The sequence below is a fragment of the Panthera uncia genome, assembly GCF_023721935.1.
Source record: "Panthera uncia isolate 11264 chromosome A3 unlocalized genomic scaffold, Puncia_PCG_1.0 HiC_scaffold_11, whole genome shotgun sequence".
In the NCBI taxonomy this organism is placed as follows: domain Eukaryota; kingdom Metazoa; phylum Chordata; class Mammalia; order Carnivora; family Felidae; genus Panthera; species Panthera uncia.
In genome coordinates, this window is record NW_026057578.1 from 89,229,212 (window position 1) to 89,256,325 (window position 27,114).

At 43.7% G+C, this 27,114-nt stretch overlaps 1 protein-coding gene and 1 long non-coding RNA gene across 2 annotated transcripts in view; one reads left to right on the forward strand and one right to left on the reverse strand.

Moving 5' to 3' along the window:
* The window catches only part of EVA1A (eva-1 homolog A, regulator of programmed cell death), a 47,294-nt gene extending 42,795 nt beyond the window's left edge, over positions 1-4,499 (reverse strand). Inside the window, exon 1 of the mRNA XM_049651794.1 lies at positions 4,178-4,499. The gene's annotated coding sequence lies outside the window, so the exon portion shown is untranslated. The remainder of the gene's footprint in view (positions 1-4,177) is intronic.
* Positions 4,500-13,130: 8,631 nt separating this feature from the next.
* On the forward strand, positions 13,131-18,770 carry LOC125937153 (uncharacterized). The gene is made up of 3 exons (XR_007462263.1): positions 13,131-13,364; positions 15,362-15,476; positions 17,287-18,770. It is a non-coding gene; the product is annotated as an uncharacterized LOC125937153 (long non-coding RNA).
* Positions 18,771-27,114: the final 8,344 nt, after the last annotated feature.

Consider the following 27,114-nt stretch of genomic DNA (forward strand, 5'->3'; position numbering starts at 1 on the left):
TATCTCTGGCACCCAACACCAACTACTTATCCCATGTGTATTCCAAACCCACCCTGATACTTCAAGGTGCGATCTAGTTTAGTCTAAACCAAATGCCCCTTACAGCGTCAGATTTTCACAAAGAGGCAAACACCAGTGGTAGATTTCACAGGGAACACAGCCCAAGACTAAACAGGTGAGGTGTCTTTCCCTAGAACCAGACACACAAGTAGGAACCAGCTTCATTAAGAATCTGCCTGCTGGTCAGTTAAGAGGTAATACTCAAGGTGGTGGCCAAGGTGTGATGTCAGAGACCTGAAAACTTGGCACTGGACCTGACATTCCTGTTTTGGGCTAGTTTACCTACTGGACCAGACCTTAAAAGCCTCAGTAAAAATGCAGGTGATGCCCCCAAAGATCTTGGATCCAACCTTTACTCCAGTCATTAGCACCCAGGGGAATCTGTTTCTCAGATCAGCCAGCTAGTAACCCAGACGAGGGGATAATGCCAGGAGGCAGTTAGAGTGTGGGGTGCAGGGGGACAGCGGTGCCCCAGGGGATCTGAGGGGTTTCGAGCTGAGGGACAAGGAGGTTCTCCCCCTGCTCCATCCTCAAAACCAACCTTACTGGAGTATTTCTGTGACCCCCAACAAAACACAAGGCCTTGCACATACCAGGTAGCCTCATCCCACTGAAGTTGGGGGGTTGACTTGCCAAAACAAACTCAGGGGGGCCACAGCTATGGAAGAAGCCAGAATACACAAATGTGCAGGTTATTTATGCAAGGCCATCTGGCCCACAGAGCAAGTGACCAAGGGAACAGCAATGAAGGGGCTCTGCTTTCAAAGGCAGTGCTGCATTCAGGGAAGTAAAAGATTCCAAGTTGATGAAGTGATCAGCTGTAAACCTCGTATCTGACATCACACATAACTCAAATAGGAGGTCAGGGACTGGTTCCAAACCTGGTTCTCCAAAACCCCATAGGGGGCATTAAATTCTCTTTACAAGTTTACTTTTAATATATAAATGGTCCTTATAACACTTGGAGAGAAAGTGCACTCTGCATTGAATCAAGGGTAAGGTAGGAGACCCAACTGGTGGCATTCACCCATCCATTGTACCTTCACTGATTGACTTCACTGGTATTTATGTGCTAGGTGCACACTGCAAAGGGCACGTGCTTGAAAAGGACAAAGCTGGAGTCAGACGGTTCCTGACCCCAAATCTGCACCTCTCTCCCCAGGCAGCTGTACTGACTCCATATCCTCCTCCCCAAACAGGAAATGCTGTCTTGAGCCTACCCTTAGGGCACACTTAAGGCTCCATTTAGCATCAAGTTCACTGGTGCTGACCCTGCACTGTGACAGAGGACTGACCCAGTGTCCTGTCTCTCTGAGGATGGGTTCCGGGCAAGGAGGAGAGGAAAAGAACAAGAGTTGCAAAAAAATAATGGCACAATCTTAGCTCACAGGTGTGGTATGAGTAGAAAAGCCAGTGGACTTCTGCTTTTATTAATGCACACAACTAACCCAGCTCATGTTTACTGACTACTTATTATATGTGGAGGACCACATATAAGCCTCCTGCCTGCACAGTGCCAAGAGTCTAGTTGTCTATGTGAATCCTGGCCCTACCACCCATTACTGTGTGACTTGGGGAAAACTACTTAGCTCTCTCTGCTTCCATTTATTTGGCAAACAGGGCAATACCAGTTCTAACTTTAAAGGGACGTTATGAGGATTGAATGAGTAAAAACATAAAATTCTAAATTTGAACCATGTCCCGGCATGGAGGTGGCCATCAGTATTAAGATGAACAATTATTATCTCATTAGTTAGTTGCACCAGTCTGCAGAGAAGATAAGACTATTTCTTCCTCTTTTACCAATAAGGCTTTGAGAGACTGAGTCAACTTGCTCAAGGTCACAGAGTTCATAAGTGGCAGAGTTGGGATTTGAACACAAGCAGCCTGATTCCCAAGCCCACAAGCTTAACCACCACCACGAGTACAGCACTGTGCTAGTTCTAGGTACACAGAGACCAGTGTGGGGGTGAACAAAGGATCCCTATATAGTAAGCACTACAGGAAAGATATATTGAAAGAAAAAGGCAGAGAAGGGCCAGAGCTGGGGCAGCTGGGAGCAAGAGAATTGCTGTAGGAACTGAAGAATGCTTCACACAGCAGAGGACTTGAGCTTTAGTCTGGGGGAATGATGAGGAGTTTGTCGAGGAGGAAGAAGGGCATTCCAAAAAGTCAGGACCTAGAATAGCAAAATAGTAAATTGGGTGGTAAGGCGGGTGCCTCAAGATGTGGAAAAGGTGAGGCTGGGAAGGTAAGTTGAGGTCTTACTGTGAACAGCCATGTGAACCAGTGTTGGAGGTAAGATGTTACTCTGCAAGATAGTGATTCGCAAACTTAATATGCACAGGGTCTACCTTTGGTGCTTGTAAAACATGTGCAGATTCCCATCCCTTCTGTTAGCACTGGGGAGCCGACAAGGGTACTGAGACAGTGTAGTACCGTGGCCTGCTGTGGTTTTAACAATAGAATTCTGGCACTGGAACGCAAGGAGATTTGGGGACAGAGGCTGGTACAATCGGCCAAACTAGAGCAGATAAGAGGATGAGAGCTGGGAATAATAGCACTCTTCATGAACTGATACATTACACCAGGGTTTCTCAACCTCAGCACTATTGACATTTGGGACTGGGTAATTCTTTGCTATGGGGGGTGTCTGTGCATCACAGGCTATTTAACAGCATCCCTGGCCTCTGCCCACCAGATGAATAGCATCCTCTCCCACTTACCTGTTGACAGCCAAAAATGTTTCCAGACATTGCCAGATGTCACTGGAGAGGCAAAAATGGAAACCCCAGTTGAGAACAACTGCTTTAAACCCTCCCATCCCTACTTTACAGACAGGAGCTCCAGCTGTAGAAAGACACAGGAAGACCCCAGCCAGGATCCAAACACTCCAGCCACTGATCTTAACTGCCTCTCGGGAAAGAGACTCAAGTCAGCCTTCTGGGGCAGAATTATGTATTTCTGGAGAGACCGGATAATGATTAGAGGTTGAAGGAGTGAGGGTCAAAGATGAAACCTCAGGGCTTGGCACTGAACTTCGAGCATAGTAGGAACTAAATAAATCATTTGGGTTTGAAAAGCAACAAGTTGCATTTGCTCAAAAAAGAAAAAGTCTGATCCTCCATGGTGTGAGCCGTTGGGAGGTGATGAGTTCCTGCTCACTCCGGATAGAGGAACCCTGTATAGGGTTGGATATGGGATATGTGGTATAAACCAACGGTACCCAAATCCTGGCTGGGCCCCTTCCCAGCTGTGTGGCCCTGGACACATTACCTGACCTCTCTGCATCTCATTTTGCCCGTTTGCAAAATAAGGGTAGAGTCCCTACTCAGAGGCTTGATGTGACCACTCAGGCAGTTTAAAAGCAAAATGGCAAGCTAGCACGATGTGGTTGGCCCTCCTCTCCTTCAGAGAGATATCCTCATTACTTCCATGCTTCCTTGCGTCCGGGATCCCGTGCTCCCCTCACTCCTTACAATCGTGGGGAACCCGGACAGAGCACCAAGGAGCCGCCTGCGTCCTTTTCCACCAGCAGAGCCTCCCACTGAGGCTTTAGGGGGCGCCAAGAGCCTTTCCACTCCCCAGTAGGCTCTGATTCCGGCGTCCTGGGGGTCGCCAAAAGCGCACGGCGAACTGGGTGCCTCCAAAAGGGGTGAGATCAGTGAGTTCAACATGCACCACAGAGATTTGGGGCAGGTCCGTACCCGGCAGGCCCGGGGTCAAAGCCAGTCGCTGCCGCCGGCGGGCCAGGTCAGCCCGTGCTCCCGGAGGCGGAGGAGGACAGAAGCGCCGAGATTTGGGAAGGAAGGACCCGCTCTCCGAAGCCCGGCTGCAGAGTCAGAGAGCTAAGAGTTTGGGGGTTGAGAAAAAGAAGCTAGGGGCGGGGGAAGCAACCGGAAAATTGGAAGAGGAAGCAAAAAAGAAAGCGCTGGGAAGCAGAGTTCCCCCGGGGACCCAGCCTACAACACCTGGGCAGGGGGTCAGGAACAAAGGAGCGGCTTCAGGTCAGAAGTGCTCTGGGTGCTTCCGAAGAGGGAGCGCTCGGGGGACGCCCAGGCCCGCTGAGGATGCCTGGCGCCCCTGCTCCCGGGGCGCGCTCTCGGGCGCCGCTTACCTTCGCCGGGGCCGCCGGCGCGCACTTCCGGGGGCTGCGCTCGGGGCGCGCGGAGCCGAGCCGGGGGACCCGGAGCCGATCACCGAGGGGGGGAAGCGGCAAAGCGGTGCCCCGGACTTGGGCTGGCACTGACGCCTCAGAAAGAAATCCCAGTGGAGGAGCCGCCAGGGCTGGCACGGGGCGCGGGGTCCTGGCCTCGGCGCTCACGGGCGGACGCACCGAGCCCCGCAGACGCTGGAGCAACCCGAGTCAGTGGGAGGAAAAGGTTGTCTCATTTCCTTCGGTCTCCCCCCTCCTCCACCCCCGCGGCTCCGGACCTGCCCTCCCTCTCCCCCGCCCCCTTCCCCAAGCCAGCGGCCCGTGTGGGCGCTGGAAAGACGGGAAACCTGAACGGCTGCGGCGTGCGGCGCCTCCCTCCACGCCAAGTTAGTTCACGCTCCCCAACTCCTGCCTGCCTCCCCACGCTTCCGACCCACTCCAGGGCCGAGGAAGGTTCCCCATCCGCCGTCCCCACTCTGTCCCAGAGCTCTAGCCTTTCCCCCTGCTGGGATGAGTCGAGATTTGAAAGCAGACCTCCAAGCTCTTGCCAGCATCCATCTCTCATTCCTGTCCCGTCGCCTGCTTTGAGCCCCCTATTAAACCACCCAGCCCAGAAGACAGGATATAGGTACTTACTTTGTTAAATTTGATCAACTCCCCCCCCTCCCTCCATCGGGAAGTTTAAAGCCTGATGCATAATCTCGAAGGAATGTTCATTTTGATCAGAAGGAGAGCGCTGAGGTCTTTGTTTGGCCTTGCGTATTCAGAGTTGAGGTTCTGTTGGTTAAATTCAGCAACTATTTATGCAAAGCCTGAAAGGCGCTGAGCTGGGCGCTGGCAACGCAGAAATGAATCAGAAGGGCATGTTGTTCGTGGACCATCGTCCTAGGTGACTAGTACAAGCAGAGAGAAGCTCCAGGGATGCTGTGGTCTCTTAAGAGATAGGTCATTAGAAACAGCTTGGGCAGAGGCTAGGAGGAATGAGAAAGCCCCATCAAGAGGCAGTCTAGCAGAGAACATGGCCGGGAGTGCGGAGTGGTGGCGGGGGGAGGGGGAAGAGAATGTGGAGCCAGTACATCAAGAAAGGATTCGAGCGGAGGAGCCGCAGGGCAGGGTGCAGTGGGGTGGAATTGACAAGAGACGGGGACCAAGAGCTGCTGGGGCAGATGGGGAGACGATGAAGGAAAGAAGTAACTTCCAGACCTCTGGCTGGAGTAACCAGTGGCCAGTGTATGAAGAGAATCCAGGGTGCCTTCTAGAGCTGCTACCCTAGTGGACTGGCAGTATTAATATCAACTGGGAGCTTGTTCGAAATAGGTACTTTCCAGTCCCACTTGACCTACCGAATCAGAATCTGCATTTTAGCACGATCTCCAGAAAATCACATGTGCGCTACAATTTCGGAAGCACTGCTTTCTAGACCACTGCCTGTATACTAGAGTGACTGCATATTAGACTGTGAAGCCCCTACTGTATATTAGAAATACCTGGGGAGCTTTAAAAACTATGATGAGGCCTCTGTTCCACCCCCTCAAATGCTTATTTAATTGGCTTTGGGGTGGGGCTCCAACATCAGTATTTTTGAAATGCTTTCCAGATGATCTAATACAGTCAGGATTGAGGACCACTGTTCTAGACTTATTCAAGAGCTACTTCATTTAATCTTGAAATGCACCTCTTCAGAAAAGAAAAGAACACCCATGTCTAAATGAAAACGTAAAGACTAATTATCTCTCTCCCACACAGAGGTGACTGGTCTGCTCAAAAGCACCCTTGTTTCCTAAATTCATCAGGAAAGCAGCTCTAGCCTCAGATGGCTGCTAAATTACTGTCTGAACTTGGGCACTACTCCCCTCTCAGGCCTCAGTCTACTTATCTGTAAAATACACACCTGACTAACTCTAGACTCCACACCCTAGCCTGTAAGGTGCCATGATCAGAGATCTCCCTAACTCTCCAGCTTTATCAGCAGGCAGATGGAGAGGCCTTATTAAGAAGCGGGTTTTCCTGGTGTAATATGTGTGTCTGCCCTGTGCATGGCCATGCACGAACATGAGGGATCAGAGGACTGTGTGCTGGGCACAGGGCTACACACATAATTGGTGCTCAATAAATGTGTGCTAAATATATGAGTAAATAATTAAACACACTAATGCCAATAGATGGCATAGATTTACCATAGTCTGGCCCTAATCCAGAGCCTATTTATTTGCCCCCCTAAACCTGGAGGAAGGACATTTGGAAATACTCTCTGATCCATGAACCTAGCTTTGGGTTTACAACGGCTGTTAAGAACTGCTAACATTTGCTGAATACTTAGGGCGCACAGGCATTGGACTAAATACTCTGCTTAGGATCACCTCATTTCATTATAATGAAGGCCACTGCTAAGCCCCTGCATTCCAGCTGGTTTTAGGAGCCACAGATACAGAAGGATGAGAGCTGCTGTCCAAGGCAGCCCCTGCCTCTGGTTGTACAGCTCGACCTAGGAGGCTCAAGAACCCTCTTGGGAGTCTTAGGCTCACTCTCCAGAACATACATATTTGCATAGAGACCAGCTTTGAGGGAATGGCTTTGAAGTGACTGCTCCAGGGTCCTACAGAAACAGATGCTCCCAGAAGCTGTCCCAGACCACCCCATGGGCTACAGCTGAGCCTTAGAAAAGGACTGCTCGAAGCTGCTGGTTTCAGTGAAGCGTGTGGATGTGCACATGTTGTACGTGTACTGGCCTCTCCGTTGCCAGGCCCTGTGCCCTTCCTTGTCACATATCTTTCTTTTAATCCTCACAGCATCCTGACAGGTTTGTCCCTGCCACCATTGCCCATTACCACTGCCATCCCCACCCCGGACCCTGCCCCTTCCATGGAAAAGAGTCCTCACTTCAAGTCCCATTCACTTGTACAATTACATATCAAGAAAACTCTCTATGCTCTATTTTCCCACCCGTAAAATAGTTGTCTGTGATTGCCTTTTTATTCAGGTATTTTGTGTGGCTTGACACCCCATAGCCTTAGAGGTGATGAGGGGACATAACCTGTAGACTAAGAGAAATTGAAAGTAATCAGGGTCTCATCTTATTTATCCCAAGACGAGAAGATCCAGCATTTCCCTAATAGCACAACTATCATAAAAGAGGAAATCTTCTATTTTGCATCTCTAGGAGGACATCATGAAAGAATAGCATTACCCAGTGATTCCAACATTAGGTCAGATGTAAGGAAGGGGCATGAGGCCCCTGTGCCAGACCAGGGCAGATGCTCAGTGGCCGCCCTGCAGAGCTGCTCCCCCCCGGGCCCGTAGGATCTGCTGGACTGGCCTGAAGGGTGGGGGTGGGTGAGCGCACAAGCCGGGGTTGAGATCCATAGGACAAGCTGGACAGGGGCAGAAGCAGGAGGGAGCCCATGTGTGCAGGTGCAGCGTGCAGCTCTAGGTACAGCCAGGGATGGGGAATTAGAGAAAAAAGTTTATCCCAGGAAACCAGGATCTGAAGTAACCACTCCATGGTCCAGGTCCAGGCCTGGGAGCTGGGCTCCAGTGTGAGCAGCCTTACTGGTGTGGCTTCCAGCAGGTCCGCTCCTCCCTGCAGGGGTGCAGGGCCCCCAGGGCACCGGTGCCCAGAACAGGGCTCCACCACCGCACACTGACGTCCTGGGCCACAGCATATCCAACTCGTGGGAAGGTCCCCTCCGTTAGCACAAAGGAGATGTGACAGTTCTAACCACCAGTGAGGGGAGGCTGTGACATTCCTTCAGCCACTTCATGATGGCAGGATCAGATAGGAGGACCCATAGGTCTGCATCTGGCCCCCATGGATTAGCTGACCAGGATCCCAGACACATCCCTGCTGCTTCCACTTTCAAAACTCCCATCCATGTTTCTATGACAGCAATGTGACCATTTTACAAAAAGCTTGTGGTGGCAAATTTTACTGCTGGTTTTTGCCTCAAACAAAAATATGACCTCAGGTTTTGATTAGCCCCATTTTATTGATAAGGAAACCAAGGCACAACACCCAAAGGCAGACAACAAATTAAAGCCAAGCTACCAGCTGAACTAAGGTGAGACTTGCAGGTCTTAAGATTCTACCCTGAAATGATGAGCTGCAGCAGTGAGGTTTGTCCAGTGTGTCCTCAGTCCAAACCACCCAGCCCTGTGCAGCCCATGTACCTATCGGTGCAGTTAACTGTCATTTCCTGCAGACCACTTGCCTGTCACAGGGAATTGTCCAGATACCATAGGGAACCGACACGTGACACTCGGTCCTCACCTGGGGAGTGTTTTGTAAGAACAGGCTGGACATCAGACCAGACCAGTTGAATCAGAATCTCTATGGGTGGGACTTTTTTGGTTTTTTTAACCTCTACAGGTAATCAAAACATGCAGTCAGGATTGAGAACCATTTCTGTAGGAAATGCAGAAACAAAACCTAGGTCCCAACAGATGAGAAGTTTATAAAACAGTAAGCTCAGTCTAGGGGTGGATGGTTTCCAAAAGTCATCAGGAAAAGGAAAATACTGAAATCACTCCCTTGTCCAAAGCATGTGAAGACGATGCCAAACTGACAAAAATCCCTAGATTTATCTCAACCTTGAGCGAGTGAGGTCATCCCCACATGGTCAAACGTAGGAAATCTGGTTCTGGCCCAAGAAGGTACAAATGATTGAAACCAGAATCCTTGCCCCTTCTCCTATGGCACTGCTATTTACAAGAAGCCTTCAAAAGTCCAGCGCTTATGAATTCCAGAAGTAGTAAATGATCTCCAGGAGCGACAGAGCAGTCATGTAAACCGAATAATGAAAGACAAAGGAAATTGCCTCATGGCCCAATGAGAGGCTAATGGATGTGCAGACAGAGACACCAATGTGTCACCATTAATGATGTCACTTCGGGAAAATCAAGAGGCCGGGATTTTTTTTTTTTTTTTAAATGCTCTGCCCTGTGGTCATTTCACATTTATTCATCTTATTCGTCTTACAAAAGTGAGCTTGGAAAGAAAATGTGTACTTGTTTAAAATATTAGTTTGGGGCAGCAGGACAATTTCTTTTTCTTTCTTTCTTTCTTTCTTTCTTTCTTTCTTTCTTTCTTTCTTTTTTAACCCACTGTCTCACCTTTAACTCACTGTCTCACAACAGCCTGCTCAAATGAAACTGCTCATCTGATAGTCTTAGCTACTAACACCTCCCAGACAGCAAAGGTCAGAGAATGCAACACACTCTTAAACAGGCCAACTTTTACCAACTTTTTACAAGTGCTAATGGATGCTTTTAATCACCAAATAAATCAATGTTGATGGCTATGTCCTCTCTGAAGTTCTATTTTCCAGATGTAGACAACCAAATTATAATATCCATGTGCCCAAGCTTTCTCTTCCTTTTCTGCAAGTGAAGTTTTACCTGTACAGAGAAATATGAGGGGATGCTGGGCACAGCAGTCAGTTGTTTCAAAGAAATTTTAATAGACTGAAAAAGCCCAGGGAATATAAGCTGTACAGATGAGTCCCTCCTCTCCCGCAATGTGCTAATCACCTCCCCCACCTTTCTTAAAATGTGGTGTGCCCAAAAGGGACGAGATAATGAGGAGAAAACAGCAATCAAGCATCGTCTCTATTCTGTTTCAAAAGGGAGGCTTATCTCTCATGAAATTATTTCTGTCACAGGCCCCAGTCAGAAGAATTGAAATCTAAATACTCTTGGCTCAACCACTGTGTCTTACTTGGAGTACTAGAGTAGAAATCAAAATATTTCTCTAGCCAGTTGCTGCTACCCAATACATTACCTCTGATTAATGATGGCTCGTGGCCGTCGAAACATATCCACCAGCTAAAGCATAAACATAGCCTAGTATAAACTTTGCATCTTTTTTCCCCCCTCCATTTTCCATAGGGAGATTCTCATGCCCAGGCTGACACCTCCTTTACTTTCTTCATCTCAGCCAACAAGGGTAAATACACATAAACGGAACTTTAACAAATCATGCAAGCAACAGCAAGCCACTCTAACCAACAGCAAGCCACTGTAAAAGCGAGAGTTTGCAGTTATTAAAAAATATATATATGAGAAGACCGAACTGTGAAGCATGCCTAGTGAAACTGCTAATAGTTGTCCTTTAAGAAAATGCAAGTTCGATCTTTTAGCCACAATATATATGACCCTAAAAAGTTACCCAAAATATAAATATCTCTTTCTACTTTTATGTTGAAAATACCATGGACTCATTATAAAACTGAAATATCTTACTATAATTTTAGTCTCATGACCTATTTAAAAATTATGTTTTGGGGTGCCTGGGTGGCTCAGTTGGTTAAGCGTCTGACTCTTGATTTCTGCTGAGGTCATGATTTCCCAGTTTGTGAGCTGGAGCCTCACATCCAGGAGCCTCACATCCTGGCTGACAGCCAGGAGCCTGCCTGGGATCCTCTCTCTCCCTCTTTCTCTCTGCCCCTCCTACTCAAAATAAATAAACATTTTTTAAAAAACTACACTTCAGGAGCACCTGGGTGGCTCTGTTGGTTAAGTATCTGACTTCGGCTCAGGTCATAATCTCATGGTCCATGAGTTTGAGCCCCATGTCGGGCTCTGTGCTGACAGCTCAGAGCTTGGACCCTGCTTTGGATTCTGTGTCTCCCTTGCTCTCTGCCCCTCCCCCACTCACACTCTGCCTCTCTCTCTCTCTCAAAAATAAACATACATTAAAAAAAATTACACTTCATATGTGGCAAATTAAAAGTCACATTTTTAGAGGAATAAGAAATAGTAGAGCTTAAAACAGACTATAAAATTTAAATTAAATTAGCTCAACCTACCAGTGTAACTGAACTGGACATTGTGCCCTCTTTCAGTGTTTCCTTACAAGACTGCCTGCAGTGGTTCCAAATTCCTCCAAGACTCATTTCCTATAAATGTGAAAGGTGTGAGCTTGAGAAAACCATAGACAAATTAGAGCGTGTTGGTCTGAAAAGTAAATGGGCAAGCAGGACAGATGACAAAACGTACCAAACTATCCATTTCCTTGAAGAGAGTGCACTAACCCAGTGCTAAAACTAGAGTAATTTCTATTACTCACCTGGTCTGTGCAACCAGCAACCAGCCTTCTGTGTCTGGGCACAGCTGATGGAGTTTGGGATCTACTTTGGGTGTGAACAAGGGGTCTAAGACCATGGTCCTAACAGAAGAAGAGATGATAAATGAAAGGCTTGATTCATTTGCTTCACCTGAAAGTCCACACTTGGAATTCTTTAAATTAGTGAGTTTGATTAATGTATTTACCATATGGCCCATTTGCTTTATTTCTAATGGTTGAATGCACTTCTCAGAAGCACAGGGTTTATTCGTAATGAGATGTACAGGGTGACAGAGCATCCACGCAGATGTGTGAACTAAAGCCCCTGGGCATACAGGAAGTTTGGTCAGGTTACGGGGTCTTCTCTGCCCTTCAAACCCCTGCTTGCCGGAACTTTCTTCCTTACTCTACTTCCTCTTCCCTTGTCTTTGATCTTCCCACTGTATCCTTCCCTGCAACCTTGAGCATGCCGGAACCCGTTCCATCATTTAAAACACATTAATAGGGGCACCTAGGTAGCTCAGTTGGTTGAGCATCTGACTCTTGATTTCTGCTCTGGTCGTGATCCCAGGGTTGTGGGATTGAGCCCTACATTGGGCTCTGTGCTGAGTGTGGATCCTGTTAAATAGTTTCTCTCTCACTCTCTCTCTCCAAAACTAAAAAAAAAAAAAAAAAAAACCCACATTATTGTTAAATAAACCTTCTACATTATGTACCCATTTATTGATGCTTCTCTAAATACAGTAAAACCTTGGATTGCAGGTAACTTGTTCTGCCAGTGTTCTGCAAGATGAACAAACATTTCTAATAAATTTTAACTTGATAAACGAGTGATGTCTTGCAATACGAGTAGTACTTGACACAACGTCACATGATCACAACTGAGCCAATGGTTCTTCTTTCTCTTTCTCTCTCTCTCTCTCTCTCCCCCCCTTTCTGCAGGATTGTGGGTGATCATCTCTCACCCGTGCTCAGAGGCTTGGTCTCAGGCCGCAATGTTTGGCAGAAATCAGTGATTTTTTGGAACATTGGGAGGTGCCCACAATTGGCACTAGTGTATTTTTTGTCAAAGCACCTATGAACCATTCTTTGCTTTTCCATCCAAGAGTAAGCTTAGGAATGCTTTGCTTCATTCTAGGTCAGGCCACCTGCAGGTATAGACCCTTTCCTCGGCTGCATTAAATATAGTATATGACAAGAGTTCATTAATACTGTACTGTGCGAGCGTATACAATGGTCCCCATGCAGAAAAGGATTCCATGGAGCCGAGAGATAGCAGTGATTCCATTAGTGATAGTGGAAGTCGTCCTTATTATAATTATTTTTATATGAATATTTTGGGGTTGTGGAACAAATCATCTGAGTTTCCATTATTTCTTATGGGGAAATTAGCTTTGATGTACAAGTGCTTTGGATTACAAGCATGTTTCCAGAAGGAATTATGCTCACAAACCAAGGTTTTACTGTATTTATTTTCATAAGCAAAAGTCTCGAACAAATGGGTGTGTTTACCATCATTACTTTCGTAACCTCCATTCAGTACTCAACTCACTGTGGTCTGGTCTGTTCCCAGCACTCCCCTGAAACTGCCCTCATTAATTAAAGTCACCAAGAGCCCCCAAATTTCAACATCCAGTTACTGCTCCTGAACTCGTGCTGGTGACCTCCCTGCAGTGTTGGCCACGATTGGTCGCTTCCCTCAGCACACTTTCCCCTTCACGTGTGCACTTCCCCATCTCCTAGATCCCCTCCTACCTTTGTGATCCCTCCTCCTTTGTGACCTTCCTGAGCTGGCTTTGCTTCATAACAAACACATCTGTTCTTGTCACTAAAATCCTTCAGGGGTCTCCCGCCTCTCACAGGATCCAGTCTAGATTCCTTAGCCAAGCCCCTCAGGTCAGCCCCTGCCTGCCTCTCCCACTCATCCAGTAACAACCTGTAGAGCCTTCACCGCATCAGCCTCTTTACAGGCTCCCAAACATGTCAATGCTGTTTCACGCTTCTGTACCTTTTGTACAAAATGTTCTCGACGCCACCCCCATCCTCCCCTGAGGAATTCCAGCTCATCTTCTAAGACTCAGAACAAAGGTGAGCAATTCTGACAAGGCTTCCCTGCCCCCAAATTGAGGCAGAGCCTCCTGAGTCTGCAGCATCAGTGACACGTCTACACTGTGAGCTCTGCACCGTGTCGCTTCATCTGAGGCCCGGTGCTGCCAGGGCAGTGGGAGCTGGTTCTGCAGAGTTTGGCGCAGTGCCTGGCACTTAGTAGGTGCTACTACATGATTAGGGTGCAGGGGACATCACGCACTTATTTCTTTGAATTGAATTGAATTGGATTTGCTCTGAGCTTCTGACTGTCTCCATAAGGAAATGTAATCTCAGTCATTATTGGGGCATGCCATCTCCCCAGGGTCAGGGGAAGGTCCCTGGTGACGTAATCCATAAAGAGCATGCAGAGAGGGCCCTCTGGACTCTGTCTGCACTTGTTACCACATCTAGGCTTATTGTCCAAATCCTGCTTGGAACCAGGGGGCAGTTTCTGCTGAGGCCTGGGTCTTGGAATTTTTTTGCATAGATGTTCGTAAGGCCACAGCCCTTAATGTTTAGCTATTTCTACATCCCCCCCTCCCCCTCCAGCAGCCCCCAGTGTGGGTGCTGGGTCCAGGTGTTCACACTTCATGAACACCCCAGTGATCCTGTTCTTTCTTTCCTATTCAGGGACTCCCTTAGCCTCAGTCAGGACACACACCCTCAGAAACTCAAAGCCACCCCTCTCCCCTTACCGCACCCCCATATCCTTCCCCGCAACTCTTCACCACCCCACCCACCCCCGCACAGAACAATACAATTCCCAATTCCCCTCAATGAATGTAGGCAGCTAAAAAAAAAAAAAAAAACAGGAATAAGGATGACTTCTCCTACTAGAAAGTCTGTTTTCAAAGACAAGGGCCCCCCAAAACAAGCACACACCACGGTCTTCCTACCTTCTTGAGGCAGAGGAAAGAAGAATACAGCAAAAAGAACACGATACAAAAGAATATCTCAGTACATTATTGTGCCACATAACCTTCAATGAATTTAATTAATCACGTAATTAAAAGCAGATATGCCCATGAAAAACAAGAATGAATTTGCTCTCCCAAAGAAAGACACCTCCACCTGGCAGCCCTCCTCACTCAGACTAAGCCTCCTTATTCCTGCCCCAGGGAGGGAGGTCTAAAAATCTCTGGGATCCTCCCGTCTGTGGCCCAGGACGCCACTCACATGGCCAAGTTTATTTGAGCTGCTGACTTGGATTGCTGACATGGGCATTTACAGCAGCTGCACTAACCCACTTTCTCTCATGGATGATTTTAATCTCTTTAATTTTTGCCCAGCCTGTGAGAAAACTGGGAGAGAGCATGGCTGGGAGGGGGCGGGAGGTAGACGGTGCAGGTCAGGAGCTGAGTGGTGGTTAAATCCTGTGGGAGGAAGCAAACGCGTGTGTAATCCTTTCAGGAAAACAAGCATTACTGGGGAGGAGAAAGCTGCCAATGTAACTTTGTTCCAAGAATAAATAGCACATTTTCCCTCAGTGTTTGCTTTTCTCTCTTTGATCCCCGTGAAACCCTCTGGAAATGCCTGGCCAGCATTTTTTTTTCTCCCCTCCGAGCCTGGGGAGAAGGAGCCACAAGCACCCCCTTGAGATTCCTCAAACACAGACATAAAGTAGAGGCTCCCAGGTGATGCTGGAGCCAGGGAGCCTGTAGAAGCTGAGGACCCAGGCATTTTAGCGAGGTTTAGTCACCACAAATATGCCACGGTGTTTCCAAACATGTCATCACGATGCCCAGAAGCTGTTTAGAAGGGAATAATAAAAGAGAGGGTCTATGGCCCTCTGGGAGCCACTGGGAGCCATGACAGCTTGCAAACGGAAAGAAAAAGCAGAGCTGGTGTGGGTTAATGTTTAGCTTTGGTCCCAGGCAGTGGTAAATGCCTGCACGCAGAGAGGCTGACAAGAACATGCCCTGGCCATGGGGAGTTTATGGTTCAAATGTTCTAAAAACCACAGTCTGTAGTTGCATAGTTTTCCCCTCTTTTCCCAGAGAGATTCATTTCAAGGAGTTGTAGGCAGGACAATACCAGTGAAAGATAACGGCCTTGGCATCAAACAGACCTGCACCCAGTTCTGGTTCTTCCACTTACTCGGTGTGAAGCAAGGTTAGTACTCGGTTTCCTCAGCTGTTGGATGGGAATGATAATGCTTACCTTATAGGACAGTCGTGGAAAAGGTAAAAAGTGTGTAAACTTAGCATCATGCTTGACTCTAAGCGGTCAATACATGACAGTTCCTTATCACCACTGTCTCCCCACAACCTATCATTCAAATCAGAAAATACTAATTAATGGCAAGACCTATACCAGGCTTACAGGGAAAGCCAAGAAGTAGAAAAACCCACTCAGTGAGCAGCTACATATAGCTTCAGTCTTCAAGTCTGGAAGTAACAGGTACATGCATTGTCATAAAACTATGCAGGAGGCACTAATCAAAGGCTGATCCTGACAGTCAATTCTAAGGGTCCCCCAGAGGGTAGAGGTATCCAAGGGAAAGCTTTATGGAGAGGTGTGGACTTGCTCTGAACAAAGAGGCAAAGAGCAAGACGTATTTTGAAAATGCTAATAGACTTACACTCCTTAGGATCCCCTTAAGGGAATTTTGGGAGATTTTTGGAAAGGAAATTGGGAAATACAGTTGATTAAAGATGATGGCATATTCTTTGTCACTATTCCTATGGAGAGGTAGCCTTTACTTCTCCTATTTTTGAATCTGGGCTGGTAGCAGAAACACGACATGCCAGTTTGGGACTTAGCCTTTAAGAGAATCAGCAGCTTGTCCTTCCTGCTTCTTGGAACTTTTGCTCTTGAGACACTGTCTCTTAGAACCCAGACACCATGCTGTGAGAAGCTCGAGCCATATGTAGAAGCCATGTGTAGGCTCTTTGATCAAATCCCCAACTGAGCTCCTGGCCAACAGACATTATTAAGACTAGCCATGTGAGTGAGCCATCTTGCATATCCCAACCCAGTCTAGCCCCAGATGACTGCGGTTGATGCCACATGGAGCAGAAGATCCACTCAAGTGATCCCAGCCAACCCACACAAGAGTGAGAAATAATAAAATGGTCCATGCTGCTAGATACGAATGCGGGAGTGGTATGTTATATGGCAGTAGACAATTGAAACAGGAAAGTACTTATGGGAGGTCTTGAACGCCAAACACCAAAGTGTATACTTCATCATCAATGCCATCGTCATTATCGAAACTGTTAGTAAATTATCACTATGTGCCAGACACTATGTTATAAATTTTTAATACGCTCTTAAGATTTAACCTGCTTTTAAACTTGTGTGGTAGGTACTATTATTCATACTTAATAGTTAAGAAAACTAATATTCAGAAAGTTTTAGAAATGTGCTTAAGATTATACAGCCACCAAAAATAGTAAAGACGGGATTCAACCAGTCACACCTGACCAATCTCAAACCTGCCATCTTCTTCCTGCAAAAAGAATAAGCAGTTGGCATGCTGATAATTTTTGGAGCTACAAACAACACTTCCAGCTGGAAATTGGCAGCCAGTTTGAAAAACACAAGCTGAGGTGCCTGGCTGGCTCAGTCAGTAGAGCATGTAGTTCTTGACCTCAGAGTCATGAGTTCAAGCTCCCACATTGGGTATGGAGCCTACTAAACACACACACACACACTCACACCCAGCAAACTGCCTGGGTTTGTCAAATCCAAGCAAAAAAATGGCAATGAGTCTAACTCCATTATTTAATGACTGTATAGGTACGTAAGACAATATAGGAAAGATAAGAATGAAAAGTTTTTAAATAAGGGATAGTTCAGGAAATTAGAAACTACTTGTATTAGTTATCTCTTTCTGCATAATCACACGCCCCCCCCCCCAAAAAAAAGCCTTAGTGGCTTATAATAACAATAACCATTTATTATTTTTCATGGTTTCTAGGGGCCAGGAGTTTGGAAGTGGCCCAGTTGGGAAATACTAGCTTGGGGTCTCTCAGGAGGTTGACTGGGGTTTAAGTCATCTGTGGACTTACCTGGAACTGGAGGGTCCACTCCAAGTCTTCACTCCACTCACACAGCTGGCAGACTGATGCTGATTATTGGTGGGTGTCTCAGTTCCCCATCAGGTAGGCCTTCCAGAGACCTGAGTGTCCTGGTGACTCGAAAACTGGCCTTCCCCAGAGCAAGACTTCCAAAAGGCCAACGCAGAAGCTGTAACGTCTTTTATGACCTGGTCTCAGAAGTCATACACCATTCCTCCCACCTGACTCTATGTACAGAGCCATCCCTGATTGACACTGGAAAGGACTCCGTGAAGTCGTGAATACCAAGAGAAAGCAATCGTGGGGCTGTATCAATGTGGCTACCACATCCCTTGATGTACTCTAAGTAATAAAGACTTTAAAGCAGGGCATTTGAGGCTTTCACATGTGTTTGCAGGACAAGGGAGCAAAAGTCAAGAAGTCTATTTGTGATGATCTCAGCCTGCATTACCATCATAAGAGGGTCTGAAGAGCTTACTTGGAAGCTGCTTTAGATATCAGAAAACTTTGAGAAATTCCTTCCATCCATCTTAGCTGGCAACTCTGAAGCAAGAGATTCTCTAGAAGCTACCGTTGGCAATCTCAGCTGACTACTGTACCCGAGAGGTTCTTTCATAGGAAAGGACCCTGCAGCTGCTGAGAACTTCACACCTGCCTTTGATGAGCGTGGACTTTCCCACTCCTCTGCCTTCCAATCTCATGCAAATGCCTTTCAGTGACCAACATGACGCTGGGATCATAAAGAGAAGGGAACTCTGGGAAATGTCATTCCTGGCCTCTCCTTGGGTGATGCAGGGAATCTGTGGGTGGAAGTGGGTGGTGGTGATACTGAGCTGACTACAGATAATCCAGCTGAAACTTTGGGGGGTTTTCAGTCAGTGAAACATGCATAATACTATGCAAGTTTGACTTGAAATTCTCCCTTCTCCAAAGACAGTAAAAACAGTTTTTAAAAAATGTTTTTAATATTCATTTATTTTTTGAGAGAGAGACAGAACACGAGAGAGGGAGGGGCAACAAAGAGAGGGAGACACAGAATCCAAAGCAGGCTCCAGGCTCTGAGCTGTCAGCACAGATCCTGACGTGGGGCTCGAACTCACAAACCGCGAGATCATGACCTGAGCCGAAATGAGATACTTAACCAACTGAGCCACCCAGTTGCCCCTAAATGTTTTTAAGTAAGATAAGGCATGCTCACAAACAAGAATGAGATAGCAACGAACAGGGGCTGAAGCCATAAATCTATGAATCCAGAAATGGACAGAGAGGGTTAGAATCCTAGCCCTTTAGGGATGTGATGGACTTAGTGTTTCCCCTTAAAATTCATGTTAAAACCCTAATCCCCTTGTGACAGTATTAGGCGTGGAAACTTTGAGAGGTGATTAGGTTTAGCTCAGGCCAGGAGGGTAGAGTCCCCATAATAGGATTAGTGTCCTTACGAGAAGAAGAAGAAAAACCAGAGTTGCTCAGTATCTCCAGAAGCACACAAAGAGGTTATGTGAGCATATAGTGAGATGGCAGTCATCTGAAGCCAGAAGGCCAGCCCTCCCCAGGAACTGAAACTGCCGGCATCTTGATCTTGGACTCCAGAACTCTGAGAAATAAATGTCTGTTGGTTAAGCCACCTAGCCTGTGGTGTTTTAGCATAGCAGTCTGAGCTAACTAAGATGAGGAATTTCAACTCCTGAAGCATAATGAGACTTAAAAGCACCCTGTGCCTGCCAAGACACCAGAGCTAGGCTCACCTCATCAGCGATGACCACTAAAAGCTGAGACCACACTTAGGACTGTGGTTTGTTAACAGTTTGGCTTTACATCAAGTGATTGTCACCCATCCACATCTTGAAGAGAAAGGCCTTACATGTATTATCTCCTTATTGAAATTCACAACTTTCTTACATTAGTTTCATCTTTTTAACTTCCCCAAATTATTTCATTAGATTTACCAATAAATTCTACTCTCTTTGCCTCATTTCTTCCATCCCATGTCATCAGCATGAATGTACATATCTTCTTGCTGAAGTATATCCTTTAGTAACTCTTTCTCCAAGGGTCTATGAAAGGTCAGTACTCATGCTTTTTATATTTCTGAGAATAGCTTTATTTTCTCTCCTCATGTACAGGAGTGTACAGTTTGATTGGGTACAGTTTGGGTACAGTTTATGTATCTTTTTCTCTCCTCGTGTACAGTTTGATTGGGTACAGAATTCTAGGTTGGCAGAGATATTCCTTCATAACTTTAAAGGTGTTGCTGTCTTCTGGCATCTATTGTTACTAATGTAATGTCTTTTGTCAGTTTAACTGGTTTTTTCTTTTATCTCTATTAATTGGTAACAATTTCTTTTTATCCTTCATGTTCTGGAGTTCCCATTAATATGTCCACTTGTGAGTTTATTTCATCCTACTCAGCACCCTGTATATTCTTACAATCTTAAAACTCATATTTTTCTGTTGTTCTGACATTCTGCTATTATTGCTTCTAATATTGATTTTCTGCCATATTCCATTTCCTTTATTTTGTACTTCTTTATATCCTCTTTAATTTGTGTTGGAAACTTTTTGCCTGCCTTCCATATCATCACATTCATTTTTTTTTAAATCTCTAGCTCTATAGCTTCTGTGTGATTTCTACCATACCATATGCCAATTCATCAATTATCTCTAAAGAGTTCCCAATCTAGAGCTTATTTTATGTATTGATTTGTATTTTAAATTTCAGAGAATATACTGACATTTCTAGGATTTCTGATTCTTTTTTTTTTTTTTTTTTTTTTTTGCTATGTCAAGATTCTCCTATGTTCAGGATTCATATCGAAATTGTTTTTGTTTCACAAATCCTTGTTCTTCATATGGATATTATTCTGTTCCTTAACTCTTAGAATATTGTATTCATTTATTTACTAACCTACATATAGGGTTAGTATATATCATTACAATGTTATAATATATCATTAGAATATATTATACATATATGGCTAGACATATGAATTCCTTGTAATGATTCTTATCACAATTACTCTTGTTAATCCCATATTATATATGGGGAAACTGAGATCTGGAAAAGTAGTTGAGTAAAAGCCTTCCAGAGTAAGACAGTAAGAGAGAAAGGAATTCAAATTTATTGTAATGTTTTACTTATCTTAAAAGGGTGAATTTGTGGGGCGCCTGGGTGGCTCATTCGGTTAAGCATACCACTTTTGGTTTCGGCTTGGGTCATGATTTCACAGTTCATGAGTTCGCGCCCCATGTCGGACTCTGCACTGACAGTGTGGAGCCTGCTTGGGATTCCCTGTCTCCCTCTTTCTATGCCCCTCCCCTCCTTTCTCTCTCTCAAAATAAATAAATAAAACTAAAAAAAAATAATGAAAGGGTGAATTTGAAGGAAGAAGTAGAAGATATCTGGTATAATCTTCTTATCAAATTAACATATAAATTCTATGCAATTCTAATCAAAATCTCAATAGGCGCTTTCATTGAAATGGACATATTTCTTCTAAACTGCATATGGAAAAACAAAAAGCCAAGATGCAGCCAAAATAATTCTGGAACAAAGAACTTACCTTATAAGCTACATAAGCTTACTATAAAGTAGGACAGCAAGAATAACAGCCCAGAGATGGACAAACAGATCAGTGGAATAGAATAAAGAGCATAGAAATAGACCCAGTATAAAGTAGATATATTAAAGTCTTTGGTATAGAGTAGATTGAGGCATTATAAATCATTGGGGAAAAGATTATTTAATAAATGGAACCGAGACAACTTGATTTCCATATAGAATTTTTCACAGCTAGAAAATGCCATTGAACCTCCATTTTACAACATTCAAAAAATAATTTCCAGACTGAATGAGAAAATAACAGTATCTATATGACCTTGGAAAGGAAAGGAACTCCTAAACAAAATAAAAAAATCATAAAAAAATCATAAATCATAAAGGCCTGATTGATTAAATCAAAACTATAGCTTCAGTACAATAAAGGTCACTTTATTGAGAGGGATAAGTGTTCCTTCCTGGTATTCACAGAATAACATAAATGGATGATTAGCATATGAAATACTAGTACAAGGAAAATGAAACAAAATAGCACTGAGCTTCCATTTAACATTTCTCAATGGGACAAAAGCTTAAAGTCTGACATATTCCTTTTGGCTAAGGTAAAGAAAAACAGGAATTGTCAAAACTGCAAATGCAAGTTCTAATTGATTCAACCACTTTGGAGAATCATTCCATAAAAATTGGAACATGGAAGGTGACAACCCACTCATTCCAACTTCAACTTAATACCTGAGGTGAAGACCTAACCCTATGCTCTAGAAGAGAGCTCTGTTTGCAATCATAAAATATTGAAAACATCCCAAACGTCCATCAGAAGGAAAAGAGATAGGGCATTTAGGTGGCTCAGTCAGTTAAGCATCCGACTTTGGCTCAAGTCATGATCTCATGGTTCATGGGTTCCAACCCCTCATCGGGGTCTCTACTGTCAGTACAGAGCCTGCTTCAGATCCTCTGTTCCTCTCCCTTTCTGCCCCTCCCCCACTTACACTCTCTTTCTCTCTCAAAAATAAACATTAAGAAAAATTTTTTTTAAAAAAAGGAAAATGGGTAAGTACTGATATAAATAATAAAATATAATACAATTAGTGGCTGAATTTTTATTATATGTTTTTATATACTTATTCTATATTTTATTTATTTTATATGTACTTTTTATATATCAGCATAAATAACTTTCAGTAATATAATGTTGGGTGGGGAAAGTTGCATATATGTACCATATGAGACCATTTCTGTACATTTTGTGAAAAACGATGATATATTGTTTGTGGATGTATATGTATGTACATTTATACATGACAAATTTGTGGTAGTCCTTGCTTCTGGAGAAGGAAGAAGGTGAATGGAACTAGGGAGATGAGCAAAAGGAAGTTCAACTTTATTGTAATGTTTTACCTCTTTAAAAAGAAAAAGAAACAAAAGCAAATTTGACAACCATTTATTGGTTTTTGGAGTTCAGCACATTAATGTTCATTCTCTGTAGTTCTTTTGTATTTTTCCCCCAATTCAAAAATCAAAGACCTGTTGCCCTTTCTATCATAACATGTGAATCCATCAAAATGTTTTAATACTTTCCTATGCTTAAGATGCACTGAGAGTCAAGCAGGATAGCACCAAACATTGGGCTAACCTAGAAGCCCCAGGATTTCTAAGAGAAGACAGCCATAATGGAATTGGTGACCCAGAATTGATCAGAGGGTTCCATATCCTGCAGGAGCCATGCTGAATGCCACCAACCTGTCAACTTCAGCTGCCTTAAAGCAGTCTTCTTGTCCCCACAACCTATCTACCTCACATGTTGACCATGGCCAGGTCAACCCCTGGGCAAAACAGGAAAACCTGACCAGGGCTTAATATGGAGAGAGTCAAATGATTCATAAAATTTTTAGCCATACTAACTCTGAAGCTATAACATGCACTATCCTGGCAGAATTCCCTCAGAGCTAGGATTAGTAGGGAGGGCTTTTTTTCTTTAGCAAATTCTCAGACCCAAGGGATTTCATTACCTAAACCAGATGGTTCCCAAACTCTTTCTATACTAAATTCAAACCCTAATTGTGCTGGCGGTGGTAAGCTGGTTCTAATTAAGTAAAGATAATTCTCTAGGCCCAAATCTATACCATGCCAGTTTGCTGAAGGAACACGTAGAATATGATCAAGGAAGTAGTTAATAGTTTCCAAGAAATCAAAGTGAAGATTAATAAAGTAATATTCAAATTTTCAAACAGGGAGAAAAGCGAATCCCAGGAATTATGCCAATTAGATGGAGTCTGGAACATATTAGTGACTATGAAAATAAAAATATAACAATATGAATGCAAGGCAAGTTCACATGGGTTTTGGAATCAGGCAGGCCTTGAAAGCCAGCTTTACCCCTTTATGAGAAATAGAAAGTTGAAAATATGCTTATCTTCTCTGAGCCTCTGTTTCCTTTTCTGTAAAATAAATTATTAATACTTACCTCCACAGGAGTTTTTGTGAATATTATAAGTGGTGATGAAGGTAAGACATTTATCATTGAACCTACACATACCAGTTGCTCAATAAAAATAGTGATGATGCTGATGGTGATGAAGGTAGTGATGATTTATAAGCATTGAGAGAGAGTGCAATGATCATTAAAGACTGGGAAAGATATATTAATAGTTGTTCCAGACTGATTTCACTTACTATTTAACTTGGGTTGTTAATCTGAAAAATGAAGGAAATACCATTAACCCTATTCTGTCTTCATTTTATTACAGCAGAGTCTTTCGTTATGTGTTCAAAATGATATCATGTTATCTATGAGGAGGAATATTTGGTCTGTTAATAATCATACCAAGGTACTAATTTTGCTTATAACCAAGATGCTGCCTTTTAGTAGTTTATTATTTATTGATGGCTTGGGTCAATTCATAATAAAGATTTACATTTAGACCTCCCTAGATATGAAATTAACTTATCAGATTGGGACAATCTGTATTTTGTTGAAGATAACAACTGTATAACTTTCATTATCACCTCTCCTAAGGAAAACATTTTAATGTGATTTAACCTCTCCATAAAAGAAATTAAATACTAAGGAAAAAGATTTTGTTGGGTAGGGCTGAGCTTTGGAGAGCCACAAACCATTGAAATGTAGAGGTATTTCCACTAGTCACGCCCACTGAGAAAGCATGGATTAAGACAGAGAAATAACTCCATGCATTTTATTTTATTTGAACAGGCAATATTCAAATTCATATGATATCATAAGCATTTCCTCATGTTATCACCAACTTTTGATTTGGTATTCACATTTTATTTGAAGAGACATTCAGTATGAGTCAACAAAGAGATACAGCTGCTAAAGGAGGTATCATAATCATGGGCTGTGTCAAAAAACCATTACTTTCGTGTTGAAGATGGAAGTGGTAGACATTCTACTATACTTCATGTTGATGAGACCGCTTGAGTTTGGATCCAGTGCCAGACAGCAAACCACCAGTGAGGTTCTGACAAGCTGCAAGCAATCTGAGTTGTGAAGCTTTGCCAATTATTACACAGGGAGCCAGATCCTATGAGGAACCAGTTCACAGGAGGAAAACTCAAGGGGCTCAGAGTGATCAGACGGAAGGAACATGATAATTATATTCAAATACTTAAAGAAGGAAAACAGGCAGGAAACTGTGACTCAAGAATCCTACCCATAAGGCTGGAGTCAGGAAGATATTATTAGCTATGCAAGGACCCAGAAAACACACATCTCATCTCCTTTTCCTGAATGAACTACTATCACCATGTTTGTTTGTTTTTTTGTTTGTTTTTAAGTTTATTTATTTATTTTGGGAGAGAGAGAGAGTAGGAGAGAAGCAGAGAGGGAGGGAGAGAGAGAATCCCAGGCAGGCTCTGCACTGTCAGCACAGAGCCCAACTCGGGGCTCAAACTTAGGAACCATGAGATCATGATGTAAGTGGAAATCAAGAGTCAGACACTGACTGAGCCACCCAGGTGCCCCCTATTATCATGTTTTAAAAGTTGAATCCTAAAAGCTATAGGGTGTGTTGGGTTGCCTCCTAGAACAGAAAAAAAGACATCAGGAAAAAAACTAGGGACATCTAGAAGAAGTCTATACTTTAGTCAATGCATGGCACCTAAGTTAGTTTCTTTTGTTATGTACCATGGGTATATAAGAGGTTTTTCAGATTTCCCTGTTATATTTGAACTTCATGCTGGAGAGACTTTCTCTGGAGTTTTGAGTCTAGTCTAGGCAGCAGACTACCAGCCTAAGAAAATAATTTTTAAAAGCCATATGCACAAAGATGTTCATCACATCATTATATACACCTGTGAAAATTGGGAAACAACAATATAGGAGCTGTTAAATTATGGTACATCTCTATGACTACATGTCTTGAAGCCATATGAAGTTAATATTAACATAAGGAAATATTTATGATGTAATATGAAATTTAAAAGCTGGATACAAATCTAAGTTGGAGGCCCAACTACTATGCAACTTAAGTGAATAGAAAAAAAGACACTCAAAATGAATACACATTTCCTCTGGATACTGGGTTCTTTTTCTGTTTTCTCTAATAGGTATTATATTACTTTCATAATAAAAAAAAATCCATACAAAGATTTGAGCTAGTTTCATTGTGTCAAGGGTTTAGAGGCCAACCACTCTCCTCTCTCCCCCAGGCTTTGCCTGACTATAGAATGTTGAAGGGCTGCAAATTAACGTCTGAAGATTGCACAGCATAAAACCACTTATAAGGATTTTTTTTAAGAACATGAACTATGGCGTAATCCATTAGAACTGAAGAAAAAAAAACTGCATGCTTCTAAGTCACAAATGGCTTAGACGAAAGAGGGCCAGCAAGATAGAAAAGTATGCCAAAGATATCTCCACTGGAGATGAGTGTCCTGTATATAAAGATGGAAAACAAAGCCGGGGTGGGGGAAGTGAGGGGGATTAGAATCTGTCACAGATCTTGGACAAAAATCTAAAATTACATTTTAGTGCGGACAAATGTTTGTAAAATAAGTGTGGCAATAGTCCAAGCTGAAAAACATATATTTAAGGATGGCATTTATCCAGAACAAAGATTTAAGTGTTATTACCAAAAATGCATCATGCAACAATCATCATGCAAAAAAAGACCAAGGAAAATCCAAGTCACGGAGCTGAAACGCCACAGGCAAAAAAACAGAGCATAAAGCATGCAGGGATTGCATTGTATCATGGACAGCCTTTGCTTGAATGAGTCTGTCATTCCCCCTGATGAGGGCTCCTTACAGAAAGCTGATGAAAACAGAACCTTAAGCACAAAGATGAAAGAGAGCATCATCCCATTTACATGGGGGAAAATCTGGCCAAATGATACCAGCACCTGCACCCATCTTGCACAATCATCCTCGGGCATTTAGGAATCCTGAAACTGTTGTGGAGACCAGCCAAGAGTCAGAATCCCTCCAAAGATACCCCATCCAGCTGGGCATTTTATTTTTCCAGTGATGGGCCGCAGATGTGTATGAATTGTATGTAGGTTTTACAGATATTCCATTTGCTAGCCAGAAATATGGGCCTTTTTAGCTTGAATGCCAAAGCAAATCAAAACATATTTTAATAAATTTTGTTTCCATAAAACATTTAAAGGCCTGTTACTAGTCTGAGTTCAATTTTGTTCCTGTTAATTATGGATATGGTTATCAACAGGCTACATTGTTATCAAGCCTATGGAATATATTTGTAGTTTAGTCTAGTATGTATATCCCTATCTCCAGAACTTCAGGATTATGACTTCTTCCCAGTGGATACAACACACTTTTAACCCAAATAGTCAGACTGCTGGGAGCTAATGTTCAGCAGTTCTGAATATCTTGAAGTTTCCATTCCAAGAGCAGCTACAGAAACATAAATAATGATTCATATGCATTTTAAAAATTTGAGACTTTCTTTTAATACTGTGAATTCATTTCCATCAAGTATCTACAATTCCCACAAATCTATATTCCCTCTGAATTCAGGGCAGTTTGATAAGGGAAAATATGTCCAATTTGAATCTGAATATCTTTACTTTACCTTCCATAAATGAGAGGTCCTCTTGACTTTTTCCCCCTGCAGTTTCAAGGTCAGTGTGTTCACGTCTTGTCATTTCTTCAAGGATGTAAATTTCTCTGAGCCATTGAGAACCAGATAAAT